Below are 18,353 nucleotides of genomic sequence, written 5' to 3'. Positions count from 1 at the left end.
ATTACAAGCGACGTGGAAGGGATTTGCAATGTTCTTTTAAAAAACAATGTAAACTAGAATTCTATGCTTGCAAAAAGAGGGAACGTAAGTATTGCAAAAACGTATTTAATCAAATTTACAATTTACAAATTTAATTACTCTCTTAGATTGGAAATCAGAACGAGGACGTTGTCCACGCCCTTCAAACCCTCGGGATTGTAAATAGGAAAACAGGAGCATATAGGACTACCGACAACGTTTATTCACATATATGTATTACGATTCTAAAACTGACTGCTCAAAATGTGTTTTCAAAGTCGGTGACAAAAATTTCTCGAAAATGGCTGATCCGATGTCTGAAATTTTTAGACAGTCTTTCTAACTACATTTTTTTAAAACTTAAACAAAACTCTCTTAATTTTCAATAATTATTTATTATTTGTCCAAAAAATATTTAAATAAATTTTACTTCAAAACCGAAAAGAGTATCTGGAGTTCTGCTTAAAGTACTGTTTTTTTATATCCTTGTAGTGGTATTACTATATTGTGTATAATATATATTATCATCAGCTATATATAAATTACTAAGCTCCAGTCCTGTTAAGGGTGAAGATTAGGTTGAGAGGCAAACTGAGCCTCTTATTGATTACAATACTCCAGTCCTGTTAAGGGTGAAGATTAGGTTGAGAGGCAAACTGAGCCTCTTATTGCTGAACTTGGGTTCAGACAATAAAACAAATTATTTTACGGCTAAGTGCCGGAGTGAATATTTATTTAAGCGACTTACTGGAAGAGCGCTGTATTCAAACTGATTTTTTAATACATAGAATATTTCACTTAAGCTAAGCCCAAAATTCGCATCATGCCACAATGTCATGGTCGGCAAGCCGACTCAGCAAATCTTCGGCGATAACGGAAACTCTTGCAGCAAAACAAAAGTGTCCGGTTACCGTCGCTGACCATTGCAGCTATAGCGCGCTGATATGCAATGTCGCAATTGCGAGGGCTGCTACTTAACTTATGGAGCACGCGATAGCGAGGGTAGATTATGAACTTATAAAATATCCTATGTTAAGTGTTAATTGTTAACTACTCCCCCTTCAAGTGTAAGGCCGTCCTCGGCCGACCCAATGCCGGCGACGACTTCTCGTAACTGCATTGCAGACTTCTTTGCACCGATGAGTCGACAAAGAGTGAGGCCAATGCAGATCAAAGCACAGCATATGGCTCCGATGATGAATGCCACACGATAGGCCTGATCAGTTCCGGCGTTTTTTTTTGGAATTGCTGTATAACCTCCAGATTACGTTCATTCAAACGATGAAGGTAAGGGAGGCTGAGGACATCTTGGGTGGCAGTGATGTTCAGCAAGGGAGAATTGGCAATACCCGGGACTCTATTGCGCACGTTGTTGTGATTATAAAACAGAGTCCCGATAATTGCGACTCGGTCTCCGAACGTGATGAGATGCATGCCTTGTACCTGGATCTCAGTGCCGTTGTCCACCTGAATCCTTGCGGACCCGTCGTTGAGGATTATGATTCCGTCATCTACATGGGTGATTATTTCCAGGTTGCTCGGCTGGATCTCGCAGTGTGCCGTGACACCTGCATGGAGCTCTTTGGCACATGAACTCTCCAAAGCCAGACGACAAAATGTGGCTCCAGGTGAAGCGGCGCAACTCTGCAGTGTGTGGGTTTCTCCATCGCATTCGGCTATGACGTTGTCAAACAATCGCACTATGAAGTTCTTGTGGATAACAGGATAAATTGTGATCTTTCTGCAAGCTCTTTTAATCTTGGGGAATTTAATTATAAAGTGTATCGTGTTAATGGATTGAAGAACTTTTACGGACGCAACGGACATAAGATCTCCTATGGGAGTGTTGGTGGGTTCCTCTAGCCAAATTGATTTCAAATCTGAATGGTCCAAAATGTTTGGGCTAACAATGTTGGCCTTTGCCAGAGTAATAGCAAGCATTAAATTTTGCAACTCCATCATTAGCATTCTGTTTCAAGACAGAAGTGTTTCATATAAATGGCCAGTGTCAACCTGTGAGTCTTTGGCTATCTTGAGAATTTTGTTGACAGTAATTGTTAACTGATTAAGCTGGTCCTGAACTCTAGTGTTTATTTCTATCTGTCTATTATTGGCGTTTATCAATTGCATTTCAGTAAACCTAGCGTGCTCTAAACTATGCCAAGTGGCTAGAGGTAAGTTGAATAACTATATCTAACTTATACGAGTTTGCCTAGTGGCGTAAAAAAAGGTGTACAAAAAAGACAAGGGAGTCACTTTAGGTTGTCCTTGTGGACCACCCTCCCTTTAATGAGGACCTCGGTCCCCAGGTCTGCTTCCACTGTCTTCTCATCACATAAAGGTGTGAGTTTGTTTCCGAGCCGTCGGTTGGACTTGACCAAAACTCTGTCACCAACGTCGAAGACCCTATTCTGACGATTTGCGTTCTCCCTAGCTCTGAGCATCGTCTGAGCGTTTCTGATCTTTTCTTGTATTTTTCCTTGTGGCTCATCTGGGTGAGCCTGAACCACATCGACTGGTCTCTGGTCGGTGACCGAATGGATCGACTTATTGTACTCAGTTGTAGCCAGTAAAATGACTTCTACAGTGTCATTTATGCCTCTATCGATTTTTAGGCATCTGGCTAGCTCTAACAGGGTGCTGTGAAAGCGCTCAACCTGTCCATTCGAGATGCTATGCAATGGCGGTGCATTTGAAATGCTGACCCCATAGTTGTTTGCGAGCATAGTCACTATGGACTCTGAATTCAATGACGGTTCATTGTCGCAGTAAATGGATTTGGCTTTAGGAAAAAAATTCATGATTTGCATTAGAGCTGGCTTCAGATCCACAATGGTTCTTGAGGGGATCGGTTGGACAATAGCAAACTTAGAGAACTTGTCGATGCAAGTTAGAAAGTATTTCTTGTCAGTGGAGAAAATGTCTATGTGTAACATCTCTCCTACATGTGAGGGGATCGGTGTCTCTCCAAGCTCTTGTTTTTTGGGGTGTCTATCATATTTAGCCCTAGCACATGTTTTGCAATTTTGTACTATTTCATTGGCAATTCTTGCCATCTTTGGAAAGTAGTACTCCGAGAGTACCTGCTTAATATTTTCCTGTGCAGACCTATGGGCCCTATTATGCTCAGGTATTTTTCCTGTGACGGCATCTAGTGGCTCGTCACAGCGAATGTCGTTTCTAATTCCTATAGTAGCATATGCTACTACTTGTGGGGCGGCAACGTTAGCTGCTGCTATTTGTGGGGCGGCAGCGTTTGCTGCTGCTATTTGTTGAGCCAACTCATTAATTCTTTGAGTCAATGCTCGATCCCTCTGCTCGTTTGCAGCGGCCTGTTCAGCTAAAGCATCGCTGACAGCTGACCTTATTATTTCCCTAAGCTGATCTGGATCCATTTTACCTAATGGGGAGAAAATGCAGGGAGAGGATTTGTAGCCGAGGCTTCGATGCGAATGTCACAGTCGGAATCTGAGTCGCTAAAGTGCTTGCGAGGTGTTCTGTATTGGCTGAACATGCGCAGGCCAGTGGCCGCGAAAAGCAAAACGGGTCGAATTACGTTGTAGCTCTGAACCACGAGAACTGTATGTATTGATACAGCACAATTTTAGACACAGAAAGTAACACAAATTAATTTTATTAACGAACTGGATGACAAATTGTTTTACCTAGAATTCTCAAGGCAGTCACTCTCACAAGTTCACCTAGTTCAGATTACTGTTATTAATTATGATTTGTTGCAATATTAAACACTCACAAGTACTAAACTAATTTTTACAAAAAATTAAGACTTTTGTATAAGAAAAAATTTTGGCTAGAGTATCCACTTACATGATTCCACTAACACAAAAAAAAATATTTCTTTATTATGTTGGTCACTTGCAGCTCCCTCGCTGCTGTCTTAATTTTTTGTTGGTCACTGGCAGCTCCCTCGCTGCTGTCTTATTTGTTGTTGCTTGTTGCAGCTCCTGTGCTGCTGTTTGGTTATTAGTGGATGTGGAGTCCGACCACTAGTTGGGCGCCAATTACTAATCTCCAGTCCTGTTAAGGGTGAAGATTAGGTTGAGAGGCAAACTGAGCCTCTTATTGCCAATTACAAAGCTCCAGTCCTGTTAAGGGTGAAGATTAGGTTGAGAGGCAAACTGAGCCTCTTATTGCTGGCCTTGGGCTCAGACAATAAAACAAATTATTTTACGGCTAAGTGCCGGAGTGAATATTTATTTAAGCGACTTACTGGAAGAGCGCTGTATTCAAACTGATTTTTTAATACATAGAATATTTCACTTAAGCTAAGCCCAAAATTCGCATCATGCCACAATGTCATGGTCGGCAAGCCGACTCAGCAAATCTTCGGCGATAACGGAAACTCTTGCAGCAAAACAAAAGTGTCCGGTTACCGTCGCTGACCATTGCAGCTATAGCGCGCTGATACAATTTATGCAATGTCGCAATCGCGAGGGCTGCTACTTAACTTATAGAGCACGCGATAGCGAGGGTAGATTATGAACTTATAAAATATCCTATGTTAAGTGTTACTTGTTAACTTATATATTTTTTATATGGTCATGACCGTCTGCCCTTAATTAGAAAGCGATAGGAATTAAACTTGATATTTGAGCTTTTTATTAAAAACCCTAAAGGAAATGTATTTGTATTTTTATTTAATTTCCATGAGAAAGTACAAGTGAAAGTCTTTTTTACAATTAATACATCAATAATTGTCCGAAAGTATGAAGTATAAGCGTGAATATTATTACAAGAAAAATAATAATAAAATGCACCGGTTTTCGGGCAGAGGCCCCACTCTGCGGCACAGTCGCTCTCTCTTCTTTTTCTAACGGAAAAAATCCTAAGGTCTAAGTAAAAAGTGAGCCTGAAGTCATAAGGTCTGAGCCGAAGTGCTCATTTTGTCCGGGGCTAACTTCGACCGCGTCAAAGTTTGAATACCCTTGCAACTTTTATGGTAACTCTTTCCTTACCTATACCCATCAAAGTGAAAAAACGTTCAAGCTAAAAAGGCTAATGTTTGCGAAAGAACGGCCTACAATATTAGCATAGGAAATAACGAAGTTATTTACAAAAGTCACTGTTTTCGAAAGATCGTTCCTATGGGAGGTATATGATATAGTCACCCGATCTTGATCAAATTTGGCATAGTCGTTTATATGTGTAATTAACTCACCAATATTAAATTTCATGACAATAGCTCAGAAAATAACGAAGTTGTTAAGAAAAGTCACTGTTCGTGACTTTGCCATTTGTATGGGAGCTATATGATGTAGTGATCCGATCCGGCTGAATCCGAGATATACAATGCCTGCAGTATATACAAGCCTACATGCAAAATTTCAGCTCTGTAGCTCCAACGGACTAGGAGGAGTTTGCGTTGATCCAGACGGACGTACAGACGGACGGACGGACACGGCTATTTCAACTCGTCTCGTCTTGCTGATCAAGAATATATATACTTTATATGGTCGGAAATGCTTCCTTCTATGCGTATAAAAATGAAGTAAGTAAGTCGACTCGCCGACTTGGGTATACCACAAATATTTAAATAAAATACAGGTGAAACAAATATTTAAAATTTCGCAAACCAAATGTATGTCTATTAAATACCATATGCTATCTCGCTCACTCTATACATTTACATACAACAATAGTCTACATACCAAATTTGGTGGCTCTGGCTCTTATAGTCTCCGAGTTCTGCGTGTTCATACAGACGGACGGACATGGCTAAATCGACTCGGTTGATCCTGAATATATATACTTTATGGGGTCGGAGAAGCTTCCTTCTGCCTGTTACATACATTTTGGCGACTTTAATATACCATTTCACCATGGGTGTATGGTATAAAAAATAAATAAACTTGCATAATGAATGAAATATAGTTTTTGTTGCCTAGGGAATGCAACAGGAGTAAAATCTTAAAACATTGAGATTATATACTATTTTTATACCCTTGCAAAAAGGGTATATTAATTTTGGTCAGAAGTGTGCAACGCATAGAAGGAAGCATTTCCGACCATATAAAGTATATATATTCTTGATCATCATGACGAGACGAATTCAAATAGCCATGTCCGTCCGTCCGTCTGTCCGTCTGTCCGTCCGTCTGGATCAACGCAAACTCCTCCTAGACCGTTGGAGCTACAGAGCTGAAATTTTGTATGTGGTCTTGTATATACTGCAGGGGTTGTATATCTCGGATTCAGCCGGATCGGACAACTATATCATATAGCTCCCATACAAACCGCAAAGTCACGAACAGTGACTTTTCTCAATAACTTCGTTAGTTTCTGAGCTATTATCTTAAAATTTAATATTGGTGAGTTTATTACACATATAAATAAGTGTGCCAAATTTGACCAAGATCGGGTGACTATAACACATAGCTCCCATGGGAACGATTTTTCGAAAACAGTGACTTTTGTCAATAACTTCGTCACTTTTAACGCGATTGCTTTCAAATTAAACATTTTTTAGTTTAATATATCTGTTAATGACTGTGCCAAATTTGATAAAGATCGGGTAACTATATCATATAGCTCCCATAGGAACGATCGGTCGAAAACAGTGACTTTTGTAAATAACTTCGTTAATTCCTATGCTAAGATTGTAGGCCGTTCTTTTGCAAACTTTAACCTTTTTAGCTTAAACGTTTTTCCACTTTGATGGCTATAGGTAGGGATAGAGTTACCAAAAAAGTTGCAAGGGTATACAAACTTTGACGCGGTCGAAGTTAGCCCCGGCCCTCTGGTTTATTACTGCAATACTAATAATTTTGTTTTGTTATTTTCGTCTGACATGTTTCGGATTATTTCAGAAATTTAAATAGTTGGTGGAGAAAGGCACAGCCATTTAAACATGCAATTTTAAATGACAAATGTGATTAGCACTATAATATCACAATGGAATTAAATTAAACATAGGTATGTCAGGTCAGAGGGGAAATTATTACTTTAAAAAATTTGAGTTTTTTGGTCACTAAATGGTCAATGGACATAGAGTTGCCGCAGCCTCTTGAGCCAAGCCCAAGTCACTCAAATCATTACAATTACATCCACCCTCTGCAGCGGATGGTCAGCAAGACGCGATACTGGAGGGATGTGGGCGGGCCAGCTGCTCCTTTACAGCTCTCTGGCTTGCTTTTTCCTGGACAAGTTTTCCATTGACTTTGCAAATTTATGCAATTATGCCAAAGTTTTTAATGAGTTCTAAATGAAGTTAAAAAATTTGGTTGGCGATGGTTGAGCTTGGTGGTTTATGTAGATGGTGGTGTACAAAACACCACCCATCCCCATTCTCATTCCCATTCTCCGCCCCACCAACACCCCTAATGAAACTTTTCTTGCATCACAAAACTTTAACCAATTGTTCCAGTCTTGATTCTGTAAACAACGCTTCAGAGAGTTCGGACCATAACACGCCTGGCAAATGGAATTATCCACCTGAAATTTCTCACGTTCAGATGGATGAGATTAAGCGACTTAATCGAAAGTATAATAGAATCTAATGTCACTACATTCCCACTTCTTTAAATATACTTTAAACCGGTCAGATAAGGATAGGTAATTTTCTTAAATTTGTTTTACAATTAGATATTGGTTAATTTTGGGTCATTGCGCATCATCGAAATACTCGTTTTCGTAGATTATCTAAATGTTGCAGATATTTTATTTTCTGAATTGCTGCGGCTTAAAATCTTTCTAACCGCTCCTACAGAATAGGGGCGAGTAGGGCCAGTGCGCAAAAGATTTGTATCTTTTTGTTGTCTGCTGGTCCCTGACAAGGCAATGTCAAGTGGGTTGGGACAAGGGTGGGCGAGGCCGGACAAGATGGGAAATCTAGAGGCTGGTGGCTCATTCCGAGACGTTTGTCTGGCATCATTAAGAAATCCAACAAAAGTTCATGGTCATGGTCAATGCAAGTGGCTCTTCACTTGGCATTCACTCGCTGGTTCTCGTTATGCGCTCTGCTTCCGCTCGATTTATGCGCCGCACAGGCACATAAACAGCATCTGGCAAGTGTCCCAAAACGATGCTGATCCGGCGTCCCATAAACCGACCCAAAGCACCCAATCCCCAATTCCCCTAAGCCGCCGTTGGAAGGTTGAATATGTATGTGCCTACAATATTTGGTGCCATAAATAAGTTCGCGTAAAAAGGTTTGTTAATAAGTATTTTGCAAAATGTTTGAATGTGAATTTTAATGAGCCAAAAGGCAGTGTGAAAATCAACACAAGCAGACTGGAAGCGGAGAGACAGAGGGGAGATAGAAGCAGGTGAATGGATACCACAATCAACGATGCTTCATCCATTTCTCACTTCGTGTGTGTAAGGGTATGGGGCTTATTATCATGTGTGAGAAATTTACAAAGGAGAGAAAGTCTTTAGATGGAGAATTTTATATATATGTAAGTAATTAAGGCTCTTGTGGCGTCAAGTAAATCACCTTATTAACTCATTAGTAGTCAAGTTTGAATGCCATGTTCAGTTCGAACAGTTGCCAAGGACGGTTGCTCGTGCGTCTCGCTCTGACACCATTCCCAAATTTATCCACCGTGGACCGTCCATTGCCAATGAAGCTAAAGTAGTTTGTCCTTTTCCCTGAGACTTACACTAGCTTCCATAATTTGTGGGCTGGATTTTTCGGGCCTTGCTTGGATTTGGGACAGCTTAACCAAATAAATCACAAGAATAACCAAAACCGTGGATGGAGAAATGCGAAAAAGCAAAAAAAAATGAAGTAAGTAAGTCGTCTCGCCGATTTGGGTATACCATACACCAGGTGAAACAAATATTTAAAATTTCGAAAACCAAATGTATGTATGTCTATTAAATTGTTTTAACATGCCTCATATGCTATCTCGCTCACTCTACAAACACACGAGCACTCTAGCGCCGCCACTAGCCAACGGCCAATTCTGCCATTATGGATCGCGTAGCAAAATACGTTCATACGTATATTTTGCATGTTTCTAGTTCGATTTCAATCAAATTTGGTAGTTTGATAGAAATAGATAAGATTAATTAGTCTGCCAAATTTGATCGCGATGGTCAAAAATTGGCAAAATTTTTAAATAGTCAATATCTGTAAGTTCCGGGGGCGTGGCAAAAGTTGGAATAATTTTTTTCTGCGCGCTAACTAAACGAGTATATAAACCAAATTTGATGTCTCTATCTGCTATACTTTTTAAGAAAAACGGTTTTTTGTAAATTCTGGAGGCGTAAGAGGGCGTGGCCAAAATTCCAATTAACTCTATATATTTACATACCACACGAGTCTACATATCAAATTTGGTGGCTCTAGCTCTTATTGTCTCCGAGATCTGCGTGTTCATACAGACGGACGGACGGACGGACAGACGGACATGGCTAGATCGACTCGGTTGTTGATCCTGATCAAGAATATATATACTTTTTGGGGTCGGAGAAGCTTCCTTCTGCCTGTTACATACATTTTGGCGACTTTAATATACCATTTCACCCTATTGGTGTATGGTATAAAAAAAAAGAAAAGGAATATAACCCAAAAGGTCCGGCTTTGGGCAATGTTTTTGAAATCGTCTGGCTTTCGGCTTTAGTTGTTGATGCTATTGTATGTATGTATGTATGTATATTCAAGATTAAGCAAATTGACGCCGCCTGCCGCCAACAGTTTAGATTGAGCTAATGCCACGGCCCTGGCTTCAGGATATTTATCCTGCTTTTAGTTAAGCTGCAAATATATTGCGTCAGAAGGCATTTCGTTGACTAAAGAAGGGAGGAGTATCAATTGTGCAGCATAAGCATAAAAGCAAATACATACATGCCACGTCCCAGAGTGTGTGTTCTGTGTGTGCGTCTATGTGTATCTGACATTTAATGCCCCAATGGTTAGCCCGAGGCAACTAGGCATCAGCAGCAATGGGCTCTGTTTTTCGATTTCGACTTTGCCACTGACTGTTGCCCTTTCTCTCTCTATCTATCTTCTCTCCCTTTCTCCTTCTGACTGTGCCTAATTGTAGTTTGATTTTCATGCGTATCGAATGGACAAACGTTTTTGCCTCGCATGTTGTTTGACTGCCTTCTTTCATTGATGTCTCCCGTGCTCCTTTCTATCCACTGTCCCTGGGAGTTGAGCGACAAGCCAAGATTACGTGTCTCAATATCAAAGAGCTTTCCTTTTCATGAACTTGTTCCAATATTAACAACAACAGCAGCAACCAAACGACCTGGATACCAAACTAATTGTGACCCTTTTTTCATCATCATGTTAAAATGTGCCATAAAAAAAGGTTCTAGAGGAAGGACTTTAAGCTTTATTTGCCTGGGCTTTTTTTGTACAGATTTAAAGCCGGAAATTTATTCCGATCATTTTTTTGTTTTACCCTCTCAGCTTCCCTTTGTGTGTATGTGTTTGCTTTAGCAGGAAAGAGGGTCTGGGCAGGATGTTAATTTAATTACCATTGCTCCAGTTGAGAATAAAGTCGAAAAAGTCAACGCAAACATAATATTTGCAATGGGTTTAAATAAAAGAAAAAAAAAATAATATCAAAGAAGCTAACATCGGCTATGCCGAAGTTTATATACCCTTGCAGTCCTTGGTAATAATAATTTTACATGTTTGTTTTCTGCAACTCAATTCATCAATATACAAACAAAACAATTTTACTCTCTATTTTACAATTTGTTCTTCTTCTCTCATTCGCAAAGCAACGCAACGCACGCATACACATACAGTTTATGTAGCGTTGCGTCTGTGTGTGTATGCATGTACTCTGTTGATGACGAAAGACGTAGTAGACAGCAAGCAGCGCTGCCGGCAGAGCTGGGAGCAGAGCCGATTATTATATTGTAATGTAAATTGTAAATTTCATAGCATACTCCAATTTTTATGAAAATGTTTCTTCTAGTTCTTCTAGAGCTATATGATATAGTGGTCCGATCCTGATGGTTTTTATACTTTATTTTTCCCGAGTAATAAAAAACCCCGAAAAAAAATCAGCCCGATAGCTCTTAAGACGGCTGAGTAAAACGCATACGCACAGACGGACGGACGGACGGACGGACAGACGGACATGGCTATATGAGCTCAGCTTCTCATGCTGATCAAGAATATATATACCTTATGGGGTCGGAAACGTCTTTTTCTGTGCGTTACAAACATCGGACCATTTTTATAATACCCTCTGCAAGGGTATAAAAAACCAAAAAAGTACAACCTTACACTGGTATACCCTGTAGCTTAAAGTGGAATGGGTGTTGTATATGGACCAGTTAAATATTATTCACTATATATCTATAGTTTTAGCTTAAATACATTCATAGTTTTACGGCCGCATTTGTTTCATTAATCTAATTATAGAATTATAGTATTATAGAAACTATTTAACAAAATCTAGTTTGTCTTATTCAGAAGCGAACTCCAAATTTTATGCGTGCCGAGGATGTGCCGTGATGTAAAGGGAACTCTAATTATATATGAATAGGTTACCCAAAGGGAAGGAAATTAACCCAATCTTCATTCGTTGAATTCAAAATAAAAACTGATTTTATTTACACAAGTATTTATATAGGGAATCTAAGAAGTTCTTAGAAGATCTTATTCTAGTGAGACTCAAACCCACGTTTTCGGGGGTTGAAATGTTATTATTATTTTGGGCACGGCGTCGGCCACTTGACATCCTGCCGTTGTGATCTTTTGGGTTAGTTTTCAATGACAAGGGTTTTTCCACAACGTTTGTGGCAGATTGTATTTCTAGTCATATGCTAGGTTAGTTGTTTGTGACAAAAGTACAGTTGTATTATATTTTCTTTACTCCATCTGATTAATGAAACCAATTGCCTGATTTTCCCATCCATCACCAGGGATGTACTAAAGAAGTGGTGCAAATTCAAGACTGGTGAAGTGATTACACTACATAAATAGAAAATCTATTGGAACCACAGATCTCGGATGTCGCTGATCATCATGAAGCTAAGTCTGCAAGTCCTTAATGAAGTAAGTAAGTAAATAAGTCGCCGACTTAGGTATACCATACACCAGTAAAGCAAATATTTTAAATTTATTAAACAAATGCACTTTCACATGCTTTTTTCAAGCATATCTTAGTATCTCGCTCACTCAATCATACGAGCTCCCTAGCGCCCCCACCAGCCAACGGCCAACTCCGGCCTTATGGAAAAACGTTTATATGCATAACTCGACTGTTTTTTATCCGATTTTGATCAAATTTGGTATTTTGATAGATATTAGTATTAAATTTAAGTGTGCCAAATTTGATTGCATGAGGTAAAAAAATACGGGAGATAATCAAGTTTTTCAAATTACGGGAGCGGAAGAGGGCGGGCAAAATTTTTATACATACAAAATGTGTGCATTTACTAAGCGAATATACATACCAAATATGGTGTCTCTAGCTGGAATAGTTTTTGAGATAAACGCTTTTTTTAAATTGCGGGGGCGGAAAGGCGCGTGGCAAAAAATGAAAATAAACTTGATCACTTTACAAACTACACGAGTCTATATACCAAATTTGGTGGCTCGAGCTTTACAGTCTCCGAGATCTAGGTGTTTATACGGAATAAGTTTGAAATATTTGCTTTACTGGTGTATGGTATACCTACATAAGTCGGCGAGACGACTTACTTACTTCATTGTACTTAACTTTAACTTATTATTGGATACCTATAATACACCGGTAAATATAAGTCGTTTCTTTTAGTTTTCAAAACTAAATTGCAGTTGCTAAATATTGCTTCCATATAGGAATGATGTGTCTATATTCCATAGTGTAGTCCATTTGCCGAATGTCGCTAAGCTCTCATTTAAAATATTAGAATTTACGGGTACAGAAAATGTGGAATATTTATGCAGTAACCGAAAAAACAAGACACACAAAAACATACTAACAAAGTATTTGAACTGCCTTAAATTATAAAGTCGAAATTTATCAATGTGGTTCGTCCTTTGAACGACAAACAGAAATTGAATTAGGCACTTCATTTAGAATTTAAAAATAGTTCCGAAAAATACCATTTTTCAAAAGGCATTTCCAAGTTCAGCAAACTTTATTTGAAACCAAATCGTTTTTATATTTTGTACTCTTTGGGTTTTGGGAAATTTTGCATATTTTTTGGGAGATATTATTATTTCTTGTTATTGTTGTTACATACGAAAGAGTTGTGATGTCAGACGCGTTTCCTTCAGCCCCCCCCCCAAAAAAAAAAAAGGAAATTTTGCAACAATTTGAAATTATGAAATTTTTGTCTTTTGTTGCAGTTGTACTAGTTATGGTGGCTAATTTGACTGGCTCACTGTTTGAATTTTGTTTATAACGTCCATCAGCATATTCGTGAGCATATAATGGTTTTTATGTCACACATGGCGTATACGTGATACACTATTGTATGTTAGTCTGTGGCTTTAAGTGCCTTTCGAGCTTTGCCAGACTGTAACAGTTAAACTTTATGATTTGGTTAGACTGGCTTATTTGAGCATTATTAATTGAGTTTAGATTTCTATTCAACTAAAAAAATTTGAGTAGTTCTCAACTATTGTTCTAAGATGAGCATGCTAAAAATATGGCTAATCGAAATATGGATCACTTGCACTCTTAAGATTCCCGTCCTCCCTTGTTCTTTGCACTTGGCAATAAAATAGATTAAGTGTGCGCTCAAAGCCACGCAGTCGAGCTTGCCAAATTACCATAATTTGGATTGCCGAGTTACTTTGCACAGACTCGCATACATACATATATGTACGCAAACATGAGATTCAGAAGAACTGAGGAACTCGAGAGGCAGACTCGTGAGGCAGATGCGAGGGCACATCAAATTGCAAATTGCGCGCACTAACTTGCAACATAAACTCGTTTATGCGACAGTTGGCAGTAGGGGATTGCGGTTGGGGGCTATGACGGGGAAGTCCTAGATATATGTATGAATATGCTGTCAGAGTGTGTGAAGAGACACCGGTGGAGGAGCTTGTGGGGAAAGGGCAAGTATTTTCATGTATGTATGTATGTGTGGAAGAAACAATATTTTATGTTGCCCTTATAAGTATGCTATGCTTTTGCTTAACTTTCTTCGGCTTTTCAGGCATACGTGTGTGTGTGTGTGGGCACTTGTATATTGGCAAGCGGCAAGAATGTATGGAAATTGCAGTTACATGTGCAAAATTTGCATTCGCCGCGCACCGTTATGAATAAATCACGTTCCTAATGCATTTGATACACAGGAGAAATCGATGCTGTCAAGGCATTCACTCATCCGCATCCACATCCACATCGAACTGAAAATGAAACAGCCCTTGGCCAGGAGCCTCGAGCTTGGAGCAACGAAGTTTGCCATTAAACATATTAAACCAGAAATTTGCGTGCCATCAAATTACTTCCGCGCCATGAAGGAAACGGAAGCTACCAAGAGTTAAATAAAGAAGCTAAAGCAAAGTATTTCTTATACATATTTGTTATTTAATTTTGTTCTCTTTAACTTGCTAGACGAACGTTCAATAAAATTTCAATAGCTTAATATAAATTGCAAATTACATTAAACAGATTATGGAACGTACTCTAGCATTCTGTCCCAACTCAGATTCTCGTTTCGCACCCTTGGTGTCCTCAGGTCTCTATGCTGTCTTTGTCTCTCCATTTGGCCTCTTGCTTCTCGACACAAGTGTTGTTAATTATTTGTCACTTAAGAGCTTGACACATGCAGCAACAGCAATAACAGAAGCAGCAGCAGCAGCAACAACAACCAGAACAACGTGCTCACATTAATAAAACATTAAATTCATTAAGTATGCACATAAATACGCATAAATGGAAAACCAAGAGAAAAGTGAAAATGAAAAAGTTGAAATGGAACAGCCTCAGGAGGAGCCATCTGAGTAGGATGGCGCACCCTAAAATCCTCTCACAGAGGGGGACATACATAAAAACCGGCGAAGGCTTTAATGGCCACCTATTGGCATATTTATGCATCTACTTCAATTTATTGTTTTATGTTTTATACTTTACTTTTTAACGTCCAGCAAATAATCCCTTTTTTGCTCTTCTACTGTTTTTATTCTTTCTTTCTTTTTTGGTTTGTTTGTGTGTGCGGGTTTTTTTGACTGAGCTAAACAATAAAGAAGTTTTTTTTGCGTTGTCTGCTCGGGCGCATAAATGTCCAACTTAGTCAAACATCACGTGGCTGGACCCGTGGGAAACCCTTTCATTCTTTTCCCACTGTGATTGTTGCCCCATGGAGGTGGGCCGCGTGCTTCATGAAATATGTCGCCACTCAGCGTCGGCGGCCTTTTTATTTCTCTCTTTAGATTGTGCCATTTGAGGATGACGTCCTTTATTTGGTTGCCTTCATTGGGTCATTGGTATATCCAAAATATTTGTTGTTGATCATTCATATTTTAAAAACAGATGCGATTTCAACAATTAGTATTCTTTTAATTTCTTTTTGGTATAATATATGTGTTCTTTGTATTCCATCTGTTAGCTAACTATTGACCTAAATCTAAATAGTGAGCAACAAAGAAGAGTCGTTACTTAACACAGCCCTAAAATATTGGGCCTTAATTATATTGGCATATTTGAACGAGGGACCGAAGATAATTTTTAAGTTTGTGAATACATTTTTAATGACTGTCTTGTCAATTCTGAGAAATACAATGATGCCACCCTCGGAGTGAACGAAATCTTTGTTGGAGTGGCATCGCAAGGTTTAGTTATTTTCAGCTACAGCACACACATCTTTTGTTAATGATGTCGGCAATTGGGGCACGCCGCATGCCTTTTCCACTTCCGTCATCCATCTGCCTTCGTCACTCCACTCCACCGTTCCACTCTTTTGATGTTGGTCGGTCGATGTAGATGTGGAGGATATGGAGCAAGGAACTGATTTATTATTGGCATGCTGTGCCACGGCCGCCCGTTCTCACATTGCCGCAAATTTTATTTCATTTCGTTTTGTTCCCACTCTAGACCTGGTTGTTGGTCAAAAGGAAGGCAAGTGGGAATGTGGAAATGTCGAAGTGCTACTTTCCCTTTTAGGGAGCAACATTTTTATTTATAAATTTTGTTTTATTTTTCGCTTTGTCTTTGCTTTGCCAACTTTTTTTCGGTTTCTGTTTTCCTTTCGCATTTTACTTTGGCACTGCTTTCCGACTTGAACAATTTTGGACTCAGTCGGACCCCCCAATCGGATCCCTTGGCAGTTAGAGTTTTCCGAATTTTGCCCAGTTTCGAGTGTGCGCTTATTTGGAGAAAAGCGGTTTATTTATTTATTTATGTTTCGGAAAAAGGGCCACAAAGTAAAGGTACTTTTATTTCTTTCGTCTCCTCCGCAGTTTTTTGTTTTTGTTTTTTTCTCTCGTCCGGGGTTTGGTACACAACTTTGAAAACTTAACTCTTTGGTATCTTTGTCAGGGTAGGGGAAGCAGACTGCCAGTAAAATTAAGATAAATATCTTGACGCTCAGTTTAATTTATTTCGCCGAAATTCGGTAAAAATCACAAACTTTTTAGACCATAACTTTTATCATTATGACAATAGACGTTCTCTTCTTACCTTGGCCGATTTGGACGTCGTTTTTGCCAATGGTATGGAGTACGAAACAAACTTCCTGTAGGCTAACCCACACCCGAGGCATGGCAACTAAAGCAATTAGCCCAATTGTCATTTTGGCACCAAGCGAAAAATATATAGAGGGCGTAACTACGCCTTCATAGCCACCTGCACACCCTTTCGCCACAATGTCTATAATAGTTGCCAACCGGGGAAAACTTTTGCCAACAAGCAAAAATGACAAAAGGCACGAAAAAAGACTCTGAACAAAATATATTAAAGGAACTATTAATTGACATAAAAAGTGACTTAAATATTGAACATTGGAAAATAAGACTCCAGACTCTCTACATATATGTATATATATGTACATACACAGCATTGCATAAGACCAAATGGTCTATAATCAATGTGTACCAATTTAATTGAAATTCAATTTTGATCACAAATGAGTATTTAATTGAAATGTTAGACAAATGGACCGATGGAATCCCTATCTTATCTATGATAAGATAGAGACCTTTAGGCCTCGGGCAGACCAACAATCAGTCCGATTGATGAGGTAATCGTATTAGTATCATATTCTCCTCACAGCAGCACCAATGAAGCATATTAAAAATTATAATTCGACTTTCATTTTGTTCTATCTTCGAAGCGAGAAAATTGCCTGGCAACCCAATTAATACCAAGTTCTCATTGGTTAAATTAAAGGTTTTTTGTAATCAAAATGCCACAAGCGACTTAGATGCCAATTAATATTTAAAGCTCGAGGAATTACATAGACACCAAGAAATATTTTAAACAATTAAATTGTATGTGGGGATGTAGGCTGAGAACCCATACAACTTTCTTAACTTGAACTCAAGATTAGAGACAAAACCTTAAAATATATAGTAGGACCATAACGGGCGAAAGAACCTCGTTTAGATAGCAGATTAACCGCAATAGAAACAAATTAATTACTTTTTTAAGCTCATTAGCTCTCCTTTTAGCTTTTCCACGCAAGTGTGTACACTCATAATTCGTATGAATATTTATTAACTATTTAATTGTTATTACTTATTTAAGCAAATCCTTATACGTGTCTACATAAATTAATAAATACGTTTCTGCCATTTATTTTATTATGACGGATTCTGGAGTATACTTATACATATGTAAAAACTTAATAAAAAATTTCAAGAATAAAACTATTTTAGTTCAAGTAGTTCAAGTTGCATATTTAATAATAATAATACATACTTTGCCAAGAAAAATGAAATTGCCAAACATATAAAAATATAATCTCCAACCAGATTGATTGCAAAAAGAATTGCTGCATATTGTTTCGATTCTCGACAATATTCATAAATTTTACTATGAAGTGCCCTCAATGCCTGAAATCTATATAAAATGTCAAAGAAGCTAACTTCGGCAATGCCGAAGTTTTTATACCCTTGCAGTTTTTGGCAATAATATTTTTACATTTTGAAATTTCATTCCCTGCAACTCAATTCATTAATACACAAAAAAACATTATTTCTCTATTTACTATAAGTTTTTCTTCTTCTTCCATCATTCTCTAAGCGTGCACGGCACGCATACATATACAGTTCATGTAGCGTTGTGTCTGTGTGTGTATGCATGTGCTCTGTTGATTTGATGATGACGTACTAGGCAGCGCTTGAGCCGATTCATATTGACTGTAACTTGTGTTCTATTTATCCGATCAGCTTCAAATTTTGGGATCTGAGGTTTTATATCCAATACTATGATATTGGTATTTCATGGGGATACTCCAATTTCTGC

General features: G+C 38.6%; 1 pseudogene; it reads right to left on the bottom strand.

The window, feature by feature from the left end:
- Positions 1 to 2,270: 2,270 nt before the first annotated feature.
- The window catches only part of LOC124459726, a 35,573-nt pseudogene continuing 19,490 nt past the window's right edge, over positions 2,271 to 18,353 (bottom strand).

The sequence above is a fragment of the Drosophila willistoni genome, chromosome 3R (assembly GCF_018902025.1).
Source record: "Drosophila willistoni isolate 14030-0811.24 chromosome 3R, UCI_dwil_1.1, whole genome shotgun sequence".
NCBI classification, from domain to species: Eukaryota; Metazoa; Arthropoda; class Insecta; order Diptera; family Drosophilidae; genus Drosophila; species Drosophila willistoni.
This window is presented reverse-complemented; position numbering and strand designations above follow the sequence as displayed.